This window comes from Ovis canadensis, chromosome 15 (genome assembly GCF_042477335.2).
Source record: "Ovis canadensis isolate MfBH-ARS-UI-01 breed Bighorn chromosome 15, ARS-UI_OviCan_v2, whole genome shotgun sequence".
Lineage (NCBI taxonomy): Eukaryota > Metazoa > Chordata > Mammalia > Artiodactyla > Bovidae > Ovis > Ovis canadensis.
The window spans coordinates 70,275,328-70,295,231 of record NC_091259.1 but is presented as its reverse complement, the minus strand read 5'-3'; the positions used below and the strand labels follow the sequence as shown (position 1 = coordinate 70,295,231).

Below are 19,904 nucleotides of genomic sequence, written 5' to 3'. Positions count from 1 at the left end.
CCATGGATTGTGGCCTGCCAGGCTCCTCTGTCCATGGAATTCTCCAGGCAAGAATATTGGAGTGGGTAGCCATGCCTTCCTCCAGGGGATCTTCCAGACCCAGGGATCCTGCGTTGCAGGCAGATTCTTTACCGTTTGAGCTACCAGGGTGGTAAAGATGTCCAAAATATTTTGGACAGTATGGGAAAAGAAAGCAATATTGCAGATGTAATACTTAATCATACATCTATATGATTGCATGTGTTTGTATAAACACTTCAAAAGTATTTTTATGATATTTACAAGTCATGGGAGGATATTCATAGAATAATTTCCACTTGTTACCTTAGGATGCGGGTAGCAAGGAGAGAGATAAGGGGGTGGAGGTAGGGAGACTATTAATTTTTCTCTTATACCCTTCACATCTGTTCAAATTGTTGTAATAAGCTTTTATGAATTAGAAAATAAAGCATTCTATTATAAAAAGGAGCTGGAAGGTTTGCTTGTGCATCTGAGGCTGGCTGAAGTGGGGATTAAATGAGAGGCTTGCCAATCAGGCGGGAGAGTTTGGAGCCTCACTGAGCCCCTCGGACAGAGCAGGGGCTGCCCCATGGGCTGTGCTACCCCGGGGAGGAGGCCAAGGAGGCTGTGAGCAACAGGACTGTGGGAGCCTGCACTTCCTCCGGCCTAACCTCCAGTAGATGTCATTGCAGACCGCCCAGGTGATCAATCAAGAGTCTGGTTAGACGTGGAACTGGAGGGAGCATCTTGAAACCAAAGTGAGCTGATAAGCAGGGAGCACTTTGGCAGGGCCTAGAGTCCGATATTGTTCTTAGTTATAGCCAACACTGAGCAGGCATCAGGGGCCAGAGAGCATGCTACTGCTTGGCAAAGCTCTCCTTTCATCTGGGTTTCCTTGTCGGGTCAGATGGTAAAGAATCTGCCTGCAATGCGGGAGACCTGTGTTCGATCCCTGGGTGGGGAAGATGCTCTGAAGAAGGGAATGGCTACCCACTCCAGTATTCTTGCCTGGAGAACCCATGGACAGAGGAGCCTGGTGGGCTACAGTCCATGGGGTTGCAGAGTCAGAGACAGCAGAAGCGACTTAGCACACACACACAAGCACATATAGCCTCCTGGTTTTTCCAGCACTTTCTCACACCTGGTTAATCCTCTTTGGTCTGAAGTTTCCTAAAAACCAGCAAGCATACTGCACTTCCTTCAGTCCTCCACAGGGTCTGATGTATCACAGCCCCTCACTAAATGTAGTTAGCTGTATTTATTTGTCGAACACGTTACTGACAGGACTCAGACCCCAAAGAGGTTGCAATAGAAGTTTCCCAGGTCAAGTAGGGGAAACCAGAAGCAGATCAAGCCTTGGGGAGAGCCCTGGGAACACTACTTTATGTGGAGAAAGTGTTCTAAATTCTTCAGCCCACTCTTTCCTCATATCATTCTCCTCTTCCTCTTCCTTTCCTTATAAAAACATCTGAGTTTGTGTCCCAGGATAAGAGAAAAATGCGGGTCCTACCCAATTTAGTTCTTCCTCTACTGATCTGATTAGAATAAACAAGAGCCTCCTAGGACTTGTAAAAAAATCCTTACTCAGATCTTAGATGAATTATTGCTGAGAGGTTTTAATTGGCTGTGGTTGGCTTCTGACCTCTTGTACAGACTGATTTATGAGGTGAATTTGCAATCAACTGTTGGAAAAATTGATAGCTTGGTAACAGACAGAAGTTGCTATTTGAATAGGGCTTGGAAAATATTTATGCCATCTCAGCCCCCACCACAAACACCCACTTTCATATCTGAAGACAGCACTCCCTAGGAAACTGATGGACCCTAAGCTAGCCCTTTGTGTTCTGTTTATAAAATCAGATACATGTTGCTATTTTCAAATCTGTAGGGAGGAAAATATTCAGTTAATATGTAGAATTATCTGTTTTGCTCTTCCTATAGCTGTTTTTAAGCCTCCTCACACAATTTTACATATAAAAGTTTCTCTTTCAACACAAAGTGATTGCTCTCCCCCCCACTATTTTTAGTATATTTCGTGTGGTTCTTTAGGAGACATGACTTCTACTTGTGAATCACTCTCTCAGGATTTGGACAGATTTGGACATAGCCCCTCAGACTGCAGGACAGCAAGTCCTCTTTCTTTGTATAGAGGAGGAAGTCAGATTTTGAAGGACTGTGTGAAGCAAAAGAGGCTGAGTCCATGCAAAGTGGTGCAATGATTCTGCATCAATCTATGGGCCCTAGATCCTTTTAGAAAACAGGAGATATGTGCTCAGTGATATTGATCTCCAGTTCACATTGCTTCTAGGATGCAGGGCACAGTTCAGATCCAACAAGCCATTCTTAGAAAATGGTTTAGGAATAAGTAAAGCATTTCCTTACATGAATTCCTATAGCCTGTGTATTACACTGATTCACATTGATTATCAGCCACCTGTTACCTTGTCCCTATCTTCTTTAGCCAACAAGTTTCTAAATGTTCCCAGCACTTTGCTAGATACAGAATCAGTGTCTAATAACTTACTGTTAACTTTGTTCATTTATTCATTCATTCAGCAAGTCTTTGAGTGCCTACCATGAACAACCTCTGAGCAGGCATCTAGTATACAGTGATGAACAAAACAGAGGTGGCTCTTAACTTCACGGGGCATAGCTTCTTTGGGAAGGCAGACATGGAACAAGGGAAGCACAGAAACACATCATGACAGATTATTACACATGCTAAAAAAGAAAAAGAGCAGGAGGCTGTGGGGAACCAGAGAGAGCAGAAGATGCTGACTCTACCTTTCATAGTCAAAGAAAGACTCCCTGAAGAGGTGACGTTTAAGCTGAGACCTGAAGAAAAAAGCCAGCCATGAGAAGAAGGGGAAAACCATTCCAAGCAGAAGGGACAGCATGTGCGAAGGCCCTGCCTCAGAGTAGAACTGAGCAGGTACAACCAAAGAACTAAAAAGGACCTGTGTGCATGGAGCATAGTGAGAAATGCAGGAAGATGGATGACGGATGATCAGAAGACCAGTCACTTAAGGGCTATACAGCCTAAAAGTTGAGAAGTCTGGACTTTGTTCCCTGAGCAGTGGGAAGATATAGTCATCCTTACAGAACCTCACAAAGACACTGCATTGAATTTCTGGCTAAAATAGGCCTCTTGCCAGCCTTGAGCCAAATTAAATGAGGTCATGTCTTTTCAGAAAGTTTACTGTATCTCTTTTGGTATGTGTTCGATGCCTATTATATACCATATATATATTACACAATTTAGATAGTACTTGCTTATGTTCACAATGTATCTTGATTTTTAATGACTTCATATTATTTTAATTTGGATGTGCCATAAAGGATCTGGCCTGGTTCCTATTAGACATTTGAATCAAATAACATAGTAACAATATTAATAATTTAATGATAAATATATAAAAACATACAGAACTTATACATTAATATTGGCACACAGACACCTGATTATTTTCTTGGGGAAAATTCCTAGGAATGAAATTTTTGGGCCAAAAGAATATGTTTACTTTTATGATTGAATCAAAAGCACCAGCCTGAAAAATACCAATTTCCATGCTCATGAGAGAAATTTGAGAGTAGCCATTTCAACAGTGTTCAGACGGTGTGTATTGGGCTGTAGAGAAAATGAGGAGTTACTCATGTTCACTGGGGTTGGAATCTTGGGTCTCATAAGCTTCGTGTAGTACAGGTAGGTATACAAACCTTACCCTGAAAGACATTTTCTTCATCAGTAAAACAGGGGAGATAATAGTATTTGCTTCGTAGGATTGATGCAAAGTTTAAGAGAAATCAAGTTCGGAAAATGCTTAACAAAGTACCTACCCAGAGTAAGCATTTATTACTCTCTCCCTCCCTTCCTCCCTCCCTCTCTCTCTTTCTCTCTCTCTCACACACACACACACAATCTTATGTTATGTTGTGAATTTGGATACTCTTTTGAACAAATAGTAAAAAGGCAATTCCAGTCTTTGTTATCCCATGAATAACATGGGATGACATGTTATTAGGCATGAATAAAGGGTTTTTCTACTTTCTTTTGCAAACAAGAGTGTAATTTCCATATTCAAAGGTGAAATTTCTCCCACATGGATGTTTCCTTTCTAAAGAGAAGGCAAATCATCTTTGCCTACCACTGTGCTAGAGACTATCTGTTTTGCGTTTGAACCTTTCACTATTTGCTCACGTTATAAGGCAAATATGTGGCACAGAGTTAAGAGCCTCTAAAGACCTGGGTGGGAAGGCTAGTTCTTGTCACTTCCAGGCCCAAGCGTGGCCTTGAGCTGGTTGCTCACCCTCTCTGAGCCTCATTTCTTCCCACTGTAATATAGGTAATGCCACCTCTCAGTATTATGAGGACTAAGTCAGAGTAACACAAAAAAGGCCTCCTAATCTCTGCTGTGTATGAGATCAATAAATGTTGAATCCAAATCTCATATTTAGCTCCCAAGCAACAAATAGTGAAGATGTTAGGGGAAACTTCCTATATTCATGAGAAAAGACATCTGCTCTTGAGTCTAGCTCAGTCTTTTATTCCTACGATGATCAATTGCTTCTTCCTTTTCATAGCCTGACTTATAACCAAGATAAGAAAACACAAGTGATAAGGACACTGATGAATCTCCTGACACACTGCAGAGTTATTTGAATGATTGGGTTGACCTGCCATCTTCCTCTTTTGTCAACCTAGAAAAACTCTGAAATGGCCAAGAGGTCCAAGGCAGCCAGTAGCCCAATGAAATGAAGAGTGGAAAGAGTGCCTGAGTTCATGGTGGTCCTGAAAGAGTGTCAACAAAGAACCACTGTCTCTCTAAAGTTTACTGTGGAAACCTCCATTCCAATTGGGAGTGATGGCCAGAACCAACTTGGGCACATACAGAGTTAATTTGAGGTGGCAGGCTAGGAAAGGGAATACAAGAAAAAGCTTGGATCAGGACTTTAAAAATCATAACTCAAACTATGACTTTTTTTGGAGATTTTTCTAATTAGGTTTTTCATTCTTGTTACTTCTAGAAAGCTCTCCCCCTCAACACCCATAAACAGGTAGAAATTCTCAAATTCCAAGTTCTTAAACTATTGGCTAGCGCATGGGCTTTGAGACCAATTTATACCTGCAGCCCAGGTTGCCCTACCTTTTCTTGAAGTGTAACAATCATTTTGAACCTCTCTCTCCATCTCTATTAGTGACAATTCCATTCTTGTACTTGCTGGAGCAGAAAACTTCAGGGTTCCTCTTGTCTCCTGGCTTTTTGTCTTATATTGTTTTTCTTATATCCCTGCTCAGTCTGCTTGGAAATCCTATTTGCTATACCTTTAAAATATATCCAAGCCAATAAGACCCTTTTAAATGAATTATTCTCATTGCTACCCCTTGGCTATAACCATCTCTTTCCTGATTATTACAATGTCCCCATCATTGTTCGCCCTTGTTTCATCCTGATTATTTCAGTCTATTTTCCACACATCAGGAAGATGAACCTGTTTACCTGTCCAAGTCAGAAAATGTCAGAAACCTCCAGGGGACTTCCCTAGTGGTCCAGTGGTTAGGAATCTGTCATGTGATGCAGGGATCTGGTTCTGAGGGACTGGTTGGAAGACGAAGATCACACACGTCTTGGGGCAACTAAGCCTCAGTGCAGCAACACTGAGCCCACCTCCACCCTCTGGAGAGAACTTAGACTTGATTTAGGTGTGGATTCCCATCCTGGCTCTGCCAGTTCAGGCATGGGTGGCCTGCCCATGTTCCTTCCACAACATCTGTCTCCTCATCAGAAGATGAGGGCTGTAGAAAGGGTTAGCCCAAAAAAATTTAAAACATCTTTAAGAAGTTGTCTAGCACAGAGAAAGTTTTCAGTGGACAGTAACTATTATTTTTCTTGTCCCTAAACTTGGAAATTTATATCAAAAAGGACAATGACCTTTTGAAATATGTTCCCTCATGAGTTTGTCTGGGACTTCCTGGACCATGAACCTGTCCCTCTACATCATGCCAAATGAAGCTGGATTGTGAGACTTTTGTCCTCTTGGAACTATGGAATACACATTATTAAATATATTCAGGACCAAGGATTCTAGGGAGAGGCCATGAGATTGAACGGAAGGGATAAAGTGAAGGCTTCTGATTATTTCCCGATTGTTACTTTTCATTTGGTCTTCCTTTGTTTGTGTCCTCCCTCCCTACTCCTCAAAATTTGAAGGCTTATGAAAATGAGCTGAAAGATCAAGGAAAATATTTGATAGACTTAAGATATATCATGTAGTATTTACAGATTCTTTCAAGTCTTCAACATTTAAAACTTGAGTTTATTGTTATTAGTAAAACATCCCTAGCCGATTCCTGTTGGCTCACCATATATATATATGTATATATATATATACATATATATATTACAGTTGGAACATGAGACAAAACCTTCTATTAAAATGCTGACTATTCATTCAGCCTTTCAGATGTGGGTTCTTAGATGCTGAATTACAACTGCTAGAGTTGTAAGTTGACTTTTTACTAGCAAGTTCAAAGATCATCTCTCACTGCTTTTATTTTTTTATTTCATTAATTCACAAACATTTATTGGGTTCTTGATATGTGTCAATTATGGAGATGGAAAAATCAATAAAATATGGGCCCATCCCTCAAGAAAGGTTCATCTACCTACAATATGATCTGCTGAATCATAATAATCTATTGTTATAGATTATCTTGATTTTTGTGATGTATTTGAATACCGTCCTCATTTAAGAACACTGGGAAACTTTTTATCTCCCAAAGGAGCGTGTGTGTGTGTGTGTATTCACTGCCCTCAAATCATTTTTTCGTGTTCTAAACAGCCTTTCAAAAAAGTCCTTAAGTCCAACTTCAGGTTTGGGAAGATATGTCTACTTGAGTTTCCTATAATGTTTTGTATTGCAGTATTATAGGCTAGATTATTTAAAATTTCTTAGTTGTTTCCATAGTTTTGAAATGCAAAAGTCTTCTTATACCTTATGAGTATTCTTTTATAAACTAATCCTTTTGTTCTTGGGAAATGTTTATAGAATAGATAAATAGACTCATAGGAAAACTTAAAGACTCTTAGTCTCTCACATAATGGAAAATATTTTATCCAGCTATGTTATTATTTTATGAATTTTAATACTGTGTGCTTATTGATTTTAATTGCATTTCTAGGTGATCCACATAATTTGCAATTAATAAAAATTAGTCATTTTCTAAACTTTATTTCTCTTATTTGTGTTTTATGTTTTGCTGCATTGTACAGAACAAGGGTTTGCAACCTCAGCACTATTGATATTTTAGGCTGGATAGTTCCCTGTTGTGGGGGCTGCCCTGTGCATTGTAGAACGTTTACCAGTATCCCTGGCCTCTACCCACTAGACACCAATAGTTTCCCCAAAGTTGTGACAACCAAAAATGGCTCCAGACATTGTCAAATGTCCCCTGGAAAGCAAAATTACCACCAGTAGAGACCCACTGGTCTAGAATATCCAAAACATTTTGTAAAGATAACAGTGATATGGGCATCCCTAGTTTGCTTCTGATTTTACAGAAAATAATGCTTCCATTATAATGTTTTTCCACTAAATATATCAGTTTAACATAGGTAGTCTTTGTGAAGGAAATAAAATTTTACTCAAATAAAATGTAAATTTGCAATGAGTATTGATTGTTAATAATGTAGGATAAATTCCTTGCAATCAAAAAGATTTAGTACACTTCAGTAGACCCCTAAGGACCCTGTCAGCTCAGATGGTAAAGAATCTGCCTGCAATGCAGGAAACCTGGGTTCAATCCCTGGTTCGGAAAGAGCCTCTGGAGAAGGGAATGACTGCTCACTCCAGTATTCTTGCCTGGAGAATTCCATGGACAGAGGAGACTGGTGGGCTATAGTCCATGGGATTGCAAAGAATTGGACACAACTGAGCAACTTAACATTTTAGGACCAAGGCTGGGTGGGGAGTATGAGTGTATGAGTGTGTGTGTGTGTGTGTGTGGAGTTGGATAGGGAGTGTTTGTTGTGTAACTCTTGATTCTAGACACTTGATCACAAAAGCAGAAAATAATCAGCGCTAAGAGAAGGCTCTTGCACCGTGAAGGGAAGGAAACCAAATACTGGATTATTGCTATAATTGAGAAATAGCCCTCAGGTATTTTGAGTAAAGGAGTTCTTTAGCCACTCCATTCAAATGATAATTTATGGCTCTTTCTGTTTTTCTGAACTTATTTTATTAGGCTTCTGCTTTCAACATTTCAAATATAATAATGAAGCTGACAGTCCCTGTTATTCACTTCCAACGGCCTTGAGAAGTCTGCTTCTGTGACTAAGGTGATGATGGCAGGCTTGGCGAGGAGCTGGAAGGTTCTAATCAAACCTTCAAAAACCGCCTGGAGTCGGGGCCGCAGACAGACCGCACAGGTGAGAGGAAGCATAAATTCTGCGCCTTTGCTGCTCAGACTCCACTTGGCCTGAAGGGCCTCCCTCTGTGGGGGGCTCGGAGGCGCCCTGGGCTGGCGGATTTATGTCAGCAAGCACAGCGCAGTAGAAAGAGATTAAGAACACTTTCAAAGGGTGCAGGAGTGGGCTGCTCCTCCGGCTGAGCGATCTGGGACACAGAGCTCAGTCTGTGAGGACCTGGGCGGATGCCAGCGAAGGGAGTAAGGCAGGCCTGAGGAATGGAAGGCCACTGGCCAATTGGGTGTTGTGATAATTATATCCTTGTTTCCTTGAAGGTACCAGTGTCCTTGATTTTCCAGCTTCAAAGAGCGCTGCCTCTGAAGTGGGGGGACGTTCACACCTGCTTTGCCGCAGTGATTTCTGCCTTCCTGGCTGCAGACTCAACAAGACAACAATAGTTCAACAATAGGACATTTTCAAGGCCATATTCATGCACTAAGCAAAGCTTCTTTCCCACCCTTTCTTCCTTAATGGAAAGGAAAAGTTAGTGTACTCCGTGAGAATTCAGCAATGAACACAACAGAATAGTTTTACCTTAAATTTAGATACTTTGGAGGTTGTTGTAGCTGTTTAGTTGCTATGTCATGTCTGACTCTCTGTGACCCCATGGACTGTAGCCTGCCAGGTTCCTCTGTTCCTGGGATTCTCCAGGCAAGAATACTGGAGTGGGTTGCCATTTCCTTCTCCAGGGGATCTTCCTGACCCAAGGGTTGGACCCATGTCTCCTGCATTGCAAGCAGATTCTTTACCGTCTGAGCCACTAGGGAAGCTAGGCACTCTAAATCATCGCACGCACCATCTTTATCCTTCCTCTCTCTGATTCTCACCCCTCACAAAGGGACTACCACAGGACCAGAAGTCAAGCAATAACTAGAGGTGTCAGTATACAATATACCTGGAATGTTTTGGTCTTTTCTTTTTCTCTATCTCATTCATCTTCAGAGAAGCTGTGCAAACAATATTTAAGAAGTATCAGCATAGTTCTACCTTCTATATTTTTCTTAAAGCATTTAGATTTCCACGAGACCTTTCAAGAGAAAAGTGATGTATTTATTTATTTTTAATGGGACCCTGTTTGTCTACCAGGATCTAGAAGTGGGATTTTCACTAAATATACATTTACTGCCTCCCACCTAATCTTTCCACCGATCATCTAAATCCTCCCATCATTCAATGTACAAATTTAAAACCATATTCTGATTAATAAATTCCCTTTGTTAAAGATGAGATGACTGGTTTCTGGCATATAAAACTTTCCCAAGAAGTAGACTGGATATTACACATAACTTCCTAAATCCTGAGCTCTAATGTTTCTCTGCTGTTGCCATCAGTTCTGGAAACCAAACCTTCCTTCTCTATACAAAGGTGGGTGCTGGTCAAAACCTGGAAAGAAGAATGAGGGATATACAGTCTATTTTTGAAAGTACTTGTTCTGACCCTTGAGAGTGATATACAGTGGTCCTGTATACAAAATATTCCCGCTTTTTAACTTTTGCTCTGAGATGGTGCAAATAAATGCTGTTAAGTTGATGAGTTTACAACTTGGTGTTATGTAAGTAACTAGCCTTTCTTTGTTGAAACCTGAAGTCAGTCTGTCTCTCTGTCTTCTTCCCTCCTTCTGCCCTACCCTTCCTTTATCTCCATTGTATTAAGAGTGTTTCACTTCCAAGGATCAGAAGTAATGACTGTTATGATACCAGGGGGGAGCCAAAGCTCTGTCCTTCAGTCTGCTCCTACCCGTCACTCGGGACCCTGGGATCCTGAGCTCTTGCCTGTGATTTAATAATGAGACCCAATGGGGCAGCCCAGGTGCTGTATCTCATACCCTTGCCGATTGCCAAGGGAACATTTAATCTGTTGGCTTTATTCAGTTATGCTAGTCTGGCAAACATACCTGGAGCTATAAATTATTTAGATGTTTAATTTATTTGGTGTAGAAGGAACTCTCTTATACCTTAGTTATCTAATAGCAGATGAAAAAACACTTTGTTTGCAAATCATAAAAGCTTTAACAGACTTGTGTCTTAAAGAGTAACAGAGACTTTCCTGACCTGAGTTTAACAGGGATCCAAAAAGCATTGTTAACACATTATCCTCTAAGATAAAAATTATGGTATAAATTCCTCTGGATTAGAAGTGAAATGTGAAACAAATGCCTTCCATCAGATGCTAACAGACAACCAGTCTGAAGTGAATTCAAGTGTAAACTGCAAAGGAGGGATCAGGAGGGACACAGCAGGGTCCTTTGTCACAGTGCCCATCTCCTCTGTGATAATGTATATCCATTATAAGGACCCAAGGGAGGGGGATATTTTAAATTGTTGGAAATATGATATAACCTAAACCCTATTAGTACACAAAATTACGATCTAACAGTGAAACATATTGTTGTTTAATTTATTCTTTGACTTTGCACCTAGCACGTTTCATTAAATTAGAAACTCAGTACATGTTTCATTAAAATAGAAACAGATAGCACAAAGATATTATCTTATACAGCATTCCTTGTCACATCAGATAGTTCCAAGACCCTGTTTTATGCATTCTCTTGGTGAAAAATGATTGATCTGAAGCAAAAATAATTATCTACAGCAACACAGAAATATAAACAATACAATAATAAATAATTACAATTAATAATATAATACTAAACAATATAGTAATAATAAACAATGGGAGTACAGAAATTCTTTGTAAAATTTTTCTTTTATTATTGCTTTGTTTTCAAGTTACATCTTGAATCAGGTGGTATTACTGGGCTTTTGTTTACCATCATTCAAATATTTAAACAATTTTCCTTTTTCAGTAGGAAGCAGCAGAGTTTTTAGATAAGAATGTGGTTTCTGCAGTAGCCTGAGTCTGAATTCTACACTTTATTAGACGTGACACTGGAGAAATTATTTAACTTCTGTCTCCGTTGCCTAATCTGTAAATTAGGGATATTATCTTTCTCATAGAGTTCTTATGTAGTAAAGTACATAAAACAGCACCTCACATTTAATAAATGCTAAATTGCTGCTATTAGTCATTTACTACCGTGCTTTGGATTCATTTCTTCATATTCATACAATAAACAATTCTATGAGGTAGTTATTATTCCGTTTTACTGGAAAAGACATTTACTCCTGGACCCACAGTTGCTGCTGCTGCTGCTAAGTCGCTTCAGTCATGTCTGACTCTGTGCGACCCCATAGACGGTAGCCCACCAGGCTCCCCCGTCCCTGGGATTCTCCAGGCAAGAACACTGGAGTGGGTTGCCATTTCCTTCTCCAATGCATGAAAGTGAAAAGTGAAAGTAAAGCGCTCAGTCGTGTCCGATTCTTCGCAACCCCATGGACTGCAGCCCACCAGGCTCCTCCGTCCATGGGATTTTAAAGCACATCCAATTCACACTCACGTCTTTAAGTCCCTGTGGCAGGTTCTGATTTCTGGAGCCGATTCTGAGACAGAGGGCTTAGTAACCGGAAGTATAAGGGGCGTGCTCGGGGGCGACATCTGTTGGCCGAGGGAGCACGATGATGCAGCACCTGTGGCCGCAGCCAAGGCCACCCTACAGGAGCTCCAGCACAGGCCTGGCCCTCCAGTGTTAAACCTCAGTGGGGCAAGAGGTTGGCTGGCGCAATCTGCCGTCCTTGAGGCTGCCCCGAACAGGGGTGTGGGTTTGGGCAGAGCAGCTCTCATCTCCAGAGAGGGTCTCAGTTGAAGGGGCAAGCAGCAGCCAACACGTGCAGCAGCTGGGGGCGTAAGCACTTCGGTCTCCAGGGCGGGGATCTGAGCAGGGGGTCAGGAGGACCACACCTCTTCCGTCTTTGGAGGGTGCCCAAGGTCGTCTCATGGCCCATGGTGGTTCTTTTGCCCAGACTCTCTCAGACCCCATTCGTGTTGGGGGAGTCTAGGAAGCATGTGGATGGACTGTTTCTGTGAACTACACAAGGTGCTTGGTGACTTGAGATAGCACAGCTGCTGCCAACCAGCATCAGACCTGAGTAAATCACCCGTAGGCCCTGGCTGCCCAAGTTTATAGTCTTCTTACAGCTGGCTATAGGACTGCTCATTTAAAAATGCTTAAATAGAACAAATTTTAAAAAATCCAATCTTCGAGCATGCACTTTTTATGGTGTTTATGTCATGATCCATAGGCTAGAACTACAGAATTTTAAAACCAGAAGGGGCCTGAGAGATCCCATTCCCCGGTTTGGGTTGGGTTGGCAGGGAGTGATTTAGTCAAGGTCACACAGCAAGTTAACAGTTACACACAATGGGATTGGGACCATAAGCATGAAAATTGATATTCTCAAGTAGAGGTTAGCTGTTTGCCAAAGAAATTATAAAACAAATTCTTGGCTGAAAACTTGAAAGGATAGGTTTGGAATGTTATCTTAATGCACATTACAATCTTGAAGTTTCTTGTCATATCCTAGATAAAGCACTGTGTTTATATTTTACTCATTTCCATGCAAAATGGCTTCTAAAACTAAATGCCAAGACTTCTCACTGACACTGTTTGGTTCACATTTCGTTGATTATATTTTGTTATTTTACTATTTTACAATTAAAACCATCCTCTATTCCTAGCACTATAGTTTTTCTCTATGTAATTGATACAATACCATAAATACTGTGTGGTATTAGCAATTTTTGAAGAATGAATTTTAAGTTTGAGAGTGGAGTCTTATCTTAAAATTACTTTCAGAAAACATATGAGACACACAGAGCTGTCAGGTTTAAATCTGTACCACCAATTTTATGTTAACTTATTATCTCAATATTCTCTGGCACATGGATACACTTATAATCACAAAGATTAGTGCTTAGCAAAAAAAAAAAAAATTAAGTTTTCATTACCTCCTCAGTACACTGCCTGGTTGGAGTTAGACGTTTAAAAATCCCATATGATTGTTCAGCTCTTAAGCAATGTTAACCCTTAAATTTTCAGCAGAAAACCTACTGAACAGTATTTGATGACTAGGAATAGTAAGAGTTTAGAGTTGAGGTTCAGAGCACAGACTGACAACCCATACTGCCTGAGGTCAAAGCCTAGTTCTACCAGCTGGTAACTTTGGGCAGGTTATTTAACCTCTATAAAATGGGAATAATATTTATACTTGTTTTTTTTGTTTCTTGTAAGGATTATATGAGATAATACATGTAAAGGGCCTAGAATGGTGCCTATACACAACAGTGCTTAGTTGATGCTCTGTCATTTAGAATTTGCTTTTTAAACTATAGAGGATTAAGCCTTTTACAAGGACAGTTAAAAATGCAGATTTGAAGACTAGATACATCTAAGTGATCCTGTTCAGTTTTTGATGCTTACAATGGAGCTCTTAGATGAAACAGAATCATAAGCCTCGTTAGGCCGTAAGTTCAGATTCTAAAGATTTATTCCACAGCCTGATGTACATAATATATGAAGCAGTAAATTCCCAGCTTTTAACTGTAAGACATTTAATTCTGGAAATCCAAAAATCATGTTCTAATAGTGAGCTCTTAAAATCATTCCCAATGTAACTCCATGAAAGCAGTGACTATGCCAACCTTGTTCACCAGTGCGTGCCCAGCCTTTTACATACTGGCATTAGTATGAATTTAGTATGTGTAGAATGACTGACCAATTGACTGTAAAAGGCAATGCCCTTTAATTCATAGAATTTTAGAGTTAGAGGGGATAACCTGCTAATGGTGTCATAAATAAGGAACCTGAGGATAAATGACTTAGAACTAATTAAACGATTAACTGTGTAGAAGCACGATCCAAGGTGTTGACTCCAGGCCTTGGACAGTCAAACAAGTGATTGCCTTCTGCAGATTTTTGCTAAATGTATTCCTAGAAACACCAGTCTCCTGGGATAGTCTTGGAGTCAAGAGTGGAAGGAGTTGCTCTATGGGCGAAACTTCGGGGAAATTTGGGGTTAAATTAATTAAATTGTGAATTTCAGCATTCTGGAGGTTTGGCTATAAAACCCCTTTAGAAATGAGGATCTTTTGGAATTGATGGTCCATGAAACACATGGGAGAAGACTGACCAGTAGCTTTCAGTAAATACTAACCACGCCCTGACTACATGCATCATGATAGAAACGATACAAAAAGTTAAGGTGAGTTAGACACCAACGAGGTCCTGGGGCATTTCTGGGAGTGGAGCAGGGTAAGTGAAGTGGCAAGGGCAAGAGAGAATTATGAAAAGGCATGTATAATTTCAGTCTATGTCTGAATTTGGGAACAGTCATAAGAAAGGATCAAATAAAAATGTTACAGGGATTCAAAGTTGAGTGTTCCGTGGAAGAAACAGCATTTGAGATGAATCTTGAAAGATGGATGTGAATTTCTTCAGTAAATGTCTGCTAGTTTTTGTTTATCTGAAACTAAATTTGTTTTACTCTCATTTATGAAATGTGGGTTTTCTGGATGTGCAATGGATAGTTATTTCTCTTCAACACTTTGAATAATTATTCCACAGACTCCCTTCGTCCACTATAACTCTTGATAAGCCTGACAGTCTAATTGTTAGTCCTTTACAGTCCTTTTCTCTGCAGTTGCTTTTAAGATTTTCTCAGTGTCTTTGGAGTTCCCCAGTTGCCCTATAACACATCTAAGACATAAATTTCCTTTTTAATTTCTCTTTCTAGGGATGTAGTGTATTTCCTAAAGCCTATGGCTTTCTACTGATTCTAAAAAATTCTCAGTTATCTTTGCTTCAGATATTATTATATTATCCATCCTCTCTACTCTCTTTCAAACCTGCAATTAAAATTTTAATTATTAGGTTATTAAATTATTAGAACATCTCATTCTATCTTCCATATCTTTAAATTTCTCTTTTTATTTTCCATTTCCTTTCTTCCTGTGCTACATTTTGAATGTTTTCTTCAAATATTTCTTGAATCCACTAATTATCTCTTCAGATATTTAACATGTTCATTAAATGTTTTACTTTCAACCATTTGATTTTTGTCCAAATCATCTTTTTTTGTTTTCTTATCTTTGGTTTTCCAGTCCTTATTTCTTTAAATTTGTCAAATGTAGACATTCTATGTTAGATAGTCAACAGAATGTAGTGATGAAGAGTGCAGACTCTAGAACCAACTGTCTGAATCCAGATTGTAGCTCTACCACTAAAGCTACCCAGGTGGTGCTAGTGGTAAAGAATCTGCCTGCCAGTGCAGGAGACATAAGAGACTAGAGTTCGATCCCTGGGTCAGAAAGATCACCTGGAGCAGGGCATGGCAACCCACTTCAATATTCTTGCCTAGAGAATCCCATGGACAGATGGGTGGGCTGCAGTCTTATGGGGTCGCAACTTAGCATAAACACACCACTTAAGAAATGTTGACCTGGAATAAATTACATAACAGTAGTACTTGCTTCATAGTGTTGTTATGGGAATTAAATAAGTTAAAATTGGAAAAAAAAACTTTACAACAGAGCTAGCACTTAAGTGAAGAGGTGAAGTGAAGTTGCTCAGTCATGTCTGACCCTTTGTGGCCCCATGGACAGTAAGCCTATCAGGCTCCTCCGTCTATGGGATTTTCCAGGCAAGAATACTGGAGTGGGTTGCCATTTCCTTCTCCAGGGATCTTCCCAACCCAGGGACTGAACCTGGGTCTCCCGCATTGTAGGCAGACGCTTTTACCGTCTGAGCCACCAGGGAAGCCAGCACCTAATAATTGCCCTAAATACGTTCATAAATGAAAATATACATCCAGATTTCTTGGAGTCTAAACTGGATGCTTGTTTTTCCGGTGACTCACTCACTCTTGGTGGTCTGCCTCCTTCTGTGCTTGGTGATCTTGGATTCAAACTCATACTTGGTGACTCTTGGCTTTCCTACTGAGTATTTGATTCTGTTGGGAACAGAAGGAAAATGCCAACCTGAGAACATACTTCACCCTTTTTGGAGAGTCCTGGCCTAAGGAGGAAGTGTCAGACTCTTGGCTTCCCCGTCTTCTGATGCTTTAGGGTTCATGCTGTGCTACAATGGTTCTGGCCCTTAGGACAACCCAGTATTCTTATTTTCTTAGCACTCTTGGTTCCCAGTTCTGGTTTCAGCTCGTATTTGAGGATAAGAGCTGTCCCTGGACAATGACTTTTCTACTTACAAGCCCAACAGTCCATTTAAAAAGTGATCCAGGAAATTCCCTGGTGGCCCAATAATTAGCACTGCACTTTCACTGCTGTGGCCTGAGTTCAGTCTCTGGTTGGCAAACAGATCCTGCAAGCCATGCAGCAAAGAACAACAAGAACAACAAAGAAACAAACAAAAAATCCAGTTCTTTTGCATTTGGAAGGGCTTCTGAGTATCTAGTTATCTATACTGCCAGAAGTTACCTCCTGCTTCGAATCAGTCAGCATGGGTTACCTTCAGTTCAGTTCAGTTCAGTCGCTCAGTCATGTCCGACTCTTTGTGACCCCATGAATCGCAGCACGCCAGGCCTCCCTGTCCATCACCAACTCCCGGACTTCACTCAGACTCACGTCCATCGAGTCAGTGATGCCATCCAGCCATCTCATCCTGGGTCATCCCCTTCTCCTCCTGCCCCCAATCCCTCCCAGCATCAGAGTCTTTTCCAATGAGTCAACTCTTTGCATGCAGTGGCCAAAGTACAGGTGTTTCAGCTTCAGCATCATTCCTTCCAAAGAAATCCCAGGGCTGATCTCCTTCAGAATGGACTGGTTGGATCTCCTTGCAGTCCAAGGGACTCTCAAGAGTCTTCTCCAACACCACAGTTCAAAAGCATCAATTCTTCGGTGCTCAGTCTTCTTCACAATCCAACTCTCACATCCATACATGACCACAGGAAAAACCATAGCCTTGACTAGACGGACCTTAGTCGGCAAAGTAATGTCTCTGCTTTTGAATATGCTCCAGTAAAAAACAATCTCCAGTGGCTTAGAAAAACAAATGTTTGTTTCCTTTTATGCTACACATCCATCCCAAGTCAGTCGGGTCTCTGCTCCATGTGATCTGTACTCAGGGATTCAGGCTGACGGGGCTCTGATTCTCTGGAAGAACATCAATCCTATAATGGGAGTGAGAAAATACAGTGACTCATACTCTCTGGTTGTTAATTCCATCTGGAAGTGACCTAGATCATTCAGTTTTAATTAGTCAAGGCAAGTGCCCAGGCCACACTGAACTCCAAGGAGGTGCTTAGAAAGGAGAACTGGAAATATCAGTGAACATCACTCACAATTACTACATGCTTTTGACACCTGATACTATAAACATCCTTAGGTTCTAATATGGGTTGCCCTGGTGGCTTAGCAGTAAAGAATCCACCTGCAATGCAGGAGATGTGGGTTCGATCCCTGGGTCAGAAAGATCCCTTGGAGAAGGAGATGGCAACCCACTCCAGTATTCTTGCCTGGAAAATCCTGTGGAAGAGAAGCCTGGGGGACTACAGTGCATAGGGTCACAAAAGAGTCAGGACACAACTTAGCGACCAACAAGTGTTCTTATATGGATCTGGTAACTAGTCTTTATAAATATTATTATGAAGCTCTCAAACATAAAGAATGTAAAAATATTATAATGTGTTATAATGTGTGTGTGCTCAGTCGCTCAGTCCTGTCCAATTCTTTGCAGCCCCATGGATTGTAGCCCGCCAGGCTACTCTGTCCATGGGATTTCCCAGGCAAGAATACTGAAGCGGGTTGCCATGTCCTCTTCCAGGGCATCTTCCCGACCCAAAGATCGAACCCACGTCTTCTGCATTGGCAGGCAGATTCTTTACCACTGACCCACAGGGGAAGCCCCAAACATAACATTTATTTTCTTTTAAAGAGATGATGAAGGATGTTCTGGAGAGAGAGGGCAGAGGGAGGATGTCTTTGAGAACTGATGAGTCTGCAAGAAGAAATTCCCTGTCAGGAAAAAGTGCAGAATCATCTAGAGGGGATTCATCCTCTGCCTCCTGGCAGGGTCTGGAAGGGCAGCATCTGGTGGGGAGGGGCTGCACATGTTCCCAGGGAGACTGGATCCCAGTCTCCCTGGAGTCCCTTCTGAGCCCCCAGGGGAGGTACAGAAGTACCTGGTCAGCCTGGATCAGAGAGCAGGGATTTGACTTATCAGCAATTAGAGGAGGCCTTAGCATGTGGTTTGGTGTTCAATAAATATTTGTTAAGTAAGTGAATGATGATGATAAGGTCAGGCCTTGGTGTTGCGTAAGAACCTGGACTTCTTCATGAGCCTGTGGATTGCAGAGATGGAGGTGGCAACTTTTCTCATATGCTAGGCAGGATGGGGACTTGGAGTCAGAATTAGGGTGATTTGGCTTCCCCAATGGGTTAGCCCTAAAGAATCTGCCTGCAATGCAGGAGATGTAGGAGATGTGGGTTTGATCCCTGGGTTGGGAAGATCCCCTGGAGGAGGAAATAGCAACCTACTCCAGTATTCTTGCCTGAAAAGTTCCATGGACAGCAGAGCCTGGAGGGCTACAGTCCATGGGGTTGCAAAGAGTTGGACACGACTGAAGGACTGACCACAAGCATGAAGGAAAATAATAGCAACATCTTGCACACTTGTTAGGCATTTTTAAAACTATTTCCCTGCATCCTTTGTAATGTGTTATGTAATATATCATATTTGTAATGTAACTTATTTGCAAATAAACAATAGATATTTATTGACTAGTGGATAAAGAATTTTCAGCACATTACTCATGAACAAGGTGAAGTGAAGAAGTGAAGTGAAGTGAAAGTCGCTCAGTCGTGTCCGACTCTTTGCGACCCCATGGACTATACAGTCCATGGAATTCTCCAGGCCAGAATACTGGAGTGGGTAGCCATTCCCTTCTCCAGGGAATATTCCCAACCTAGGAATCGAACCCAGGTCTCCCACATTGCAGGTGGATTCTTTACCAGTTGAGCCACCAGGGAAGCCCCACTCATGAACAGGGTAAGAGCTGTAATTCTCAAAGTGCAGGTACAAAGCTTCAGACATGCTCCCCACAGGCAGCCTGGGGTGTGAGTCTAGTCTGCTGTAAATCAACAGGCGCCCCACTGGTCTTACCCAGGCTCTGAGGCCTCAGGTCACAGTAGAGAGGGTTAGGGGATGAATACAGCAGACTTGGGTTCTGCTCTTAGCCCTGACACTACACTGTCTCAGGTAAACCCTTCAATCTCTTCTGTAAAACAAGCGTTGGGTTCAATGGTCCCTAAGACAAGGTTGAAGTTCAGACTGTCCACACTGGGTCTGGCCATTCCAATCATCCCCAACTGGTTCAGGTATCTACTATCCACTGCTTAAATGTTTTGAATATCATCCCTACTCTCAAGTCTTTGCTATGTAAGGAAAAGTTTCTTGCAGGTTTGTAGCAGACAGAGGTAACCTGGCTTCTCAGAAACAGAAGAATCACAGGAACCCATCCAAATCGTTAGCTTATCCTGATTATAAATATTACTCCTGGTGATTCCAGGAGCAATTGCTACATGTCATAT

The 19,904-nt window shown here is 41.3% G+C and overlaps 1 long non-coding RNA gene across 2 annotated transcripts in view; it reads right to left on the bottom strand.

The window, feature by feature from the left end:
* Positions 1–15,074: 15,074 nt before the first annotated feature.
* LOC138420958 (uncharacterized) overlaps positions 15,075–19,904 on the bottom strand; it is a 49,910-nt gene continuing 45,080 nt past the window's right edge. Inside the window, exon 3 of one of the 2 annotated variants that reach the window (XR_011249371.1) lies at positions 15,075–17,485. This is a non-coding gene — a long non-coding RNA (uncharacterized lncRNA). The remainder of the gene's footprint in view (positions 17,486–19,904) is intronic. The other variant, XR_011249372.1, reaches the window with a different exon arrangement.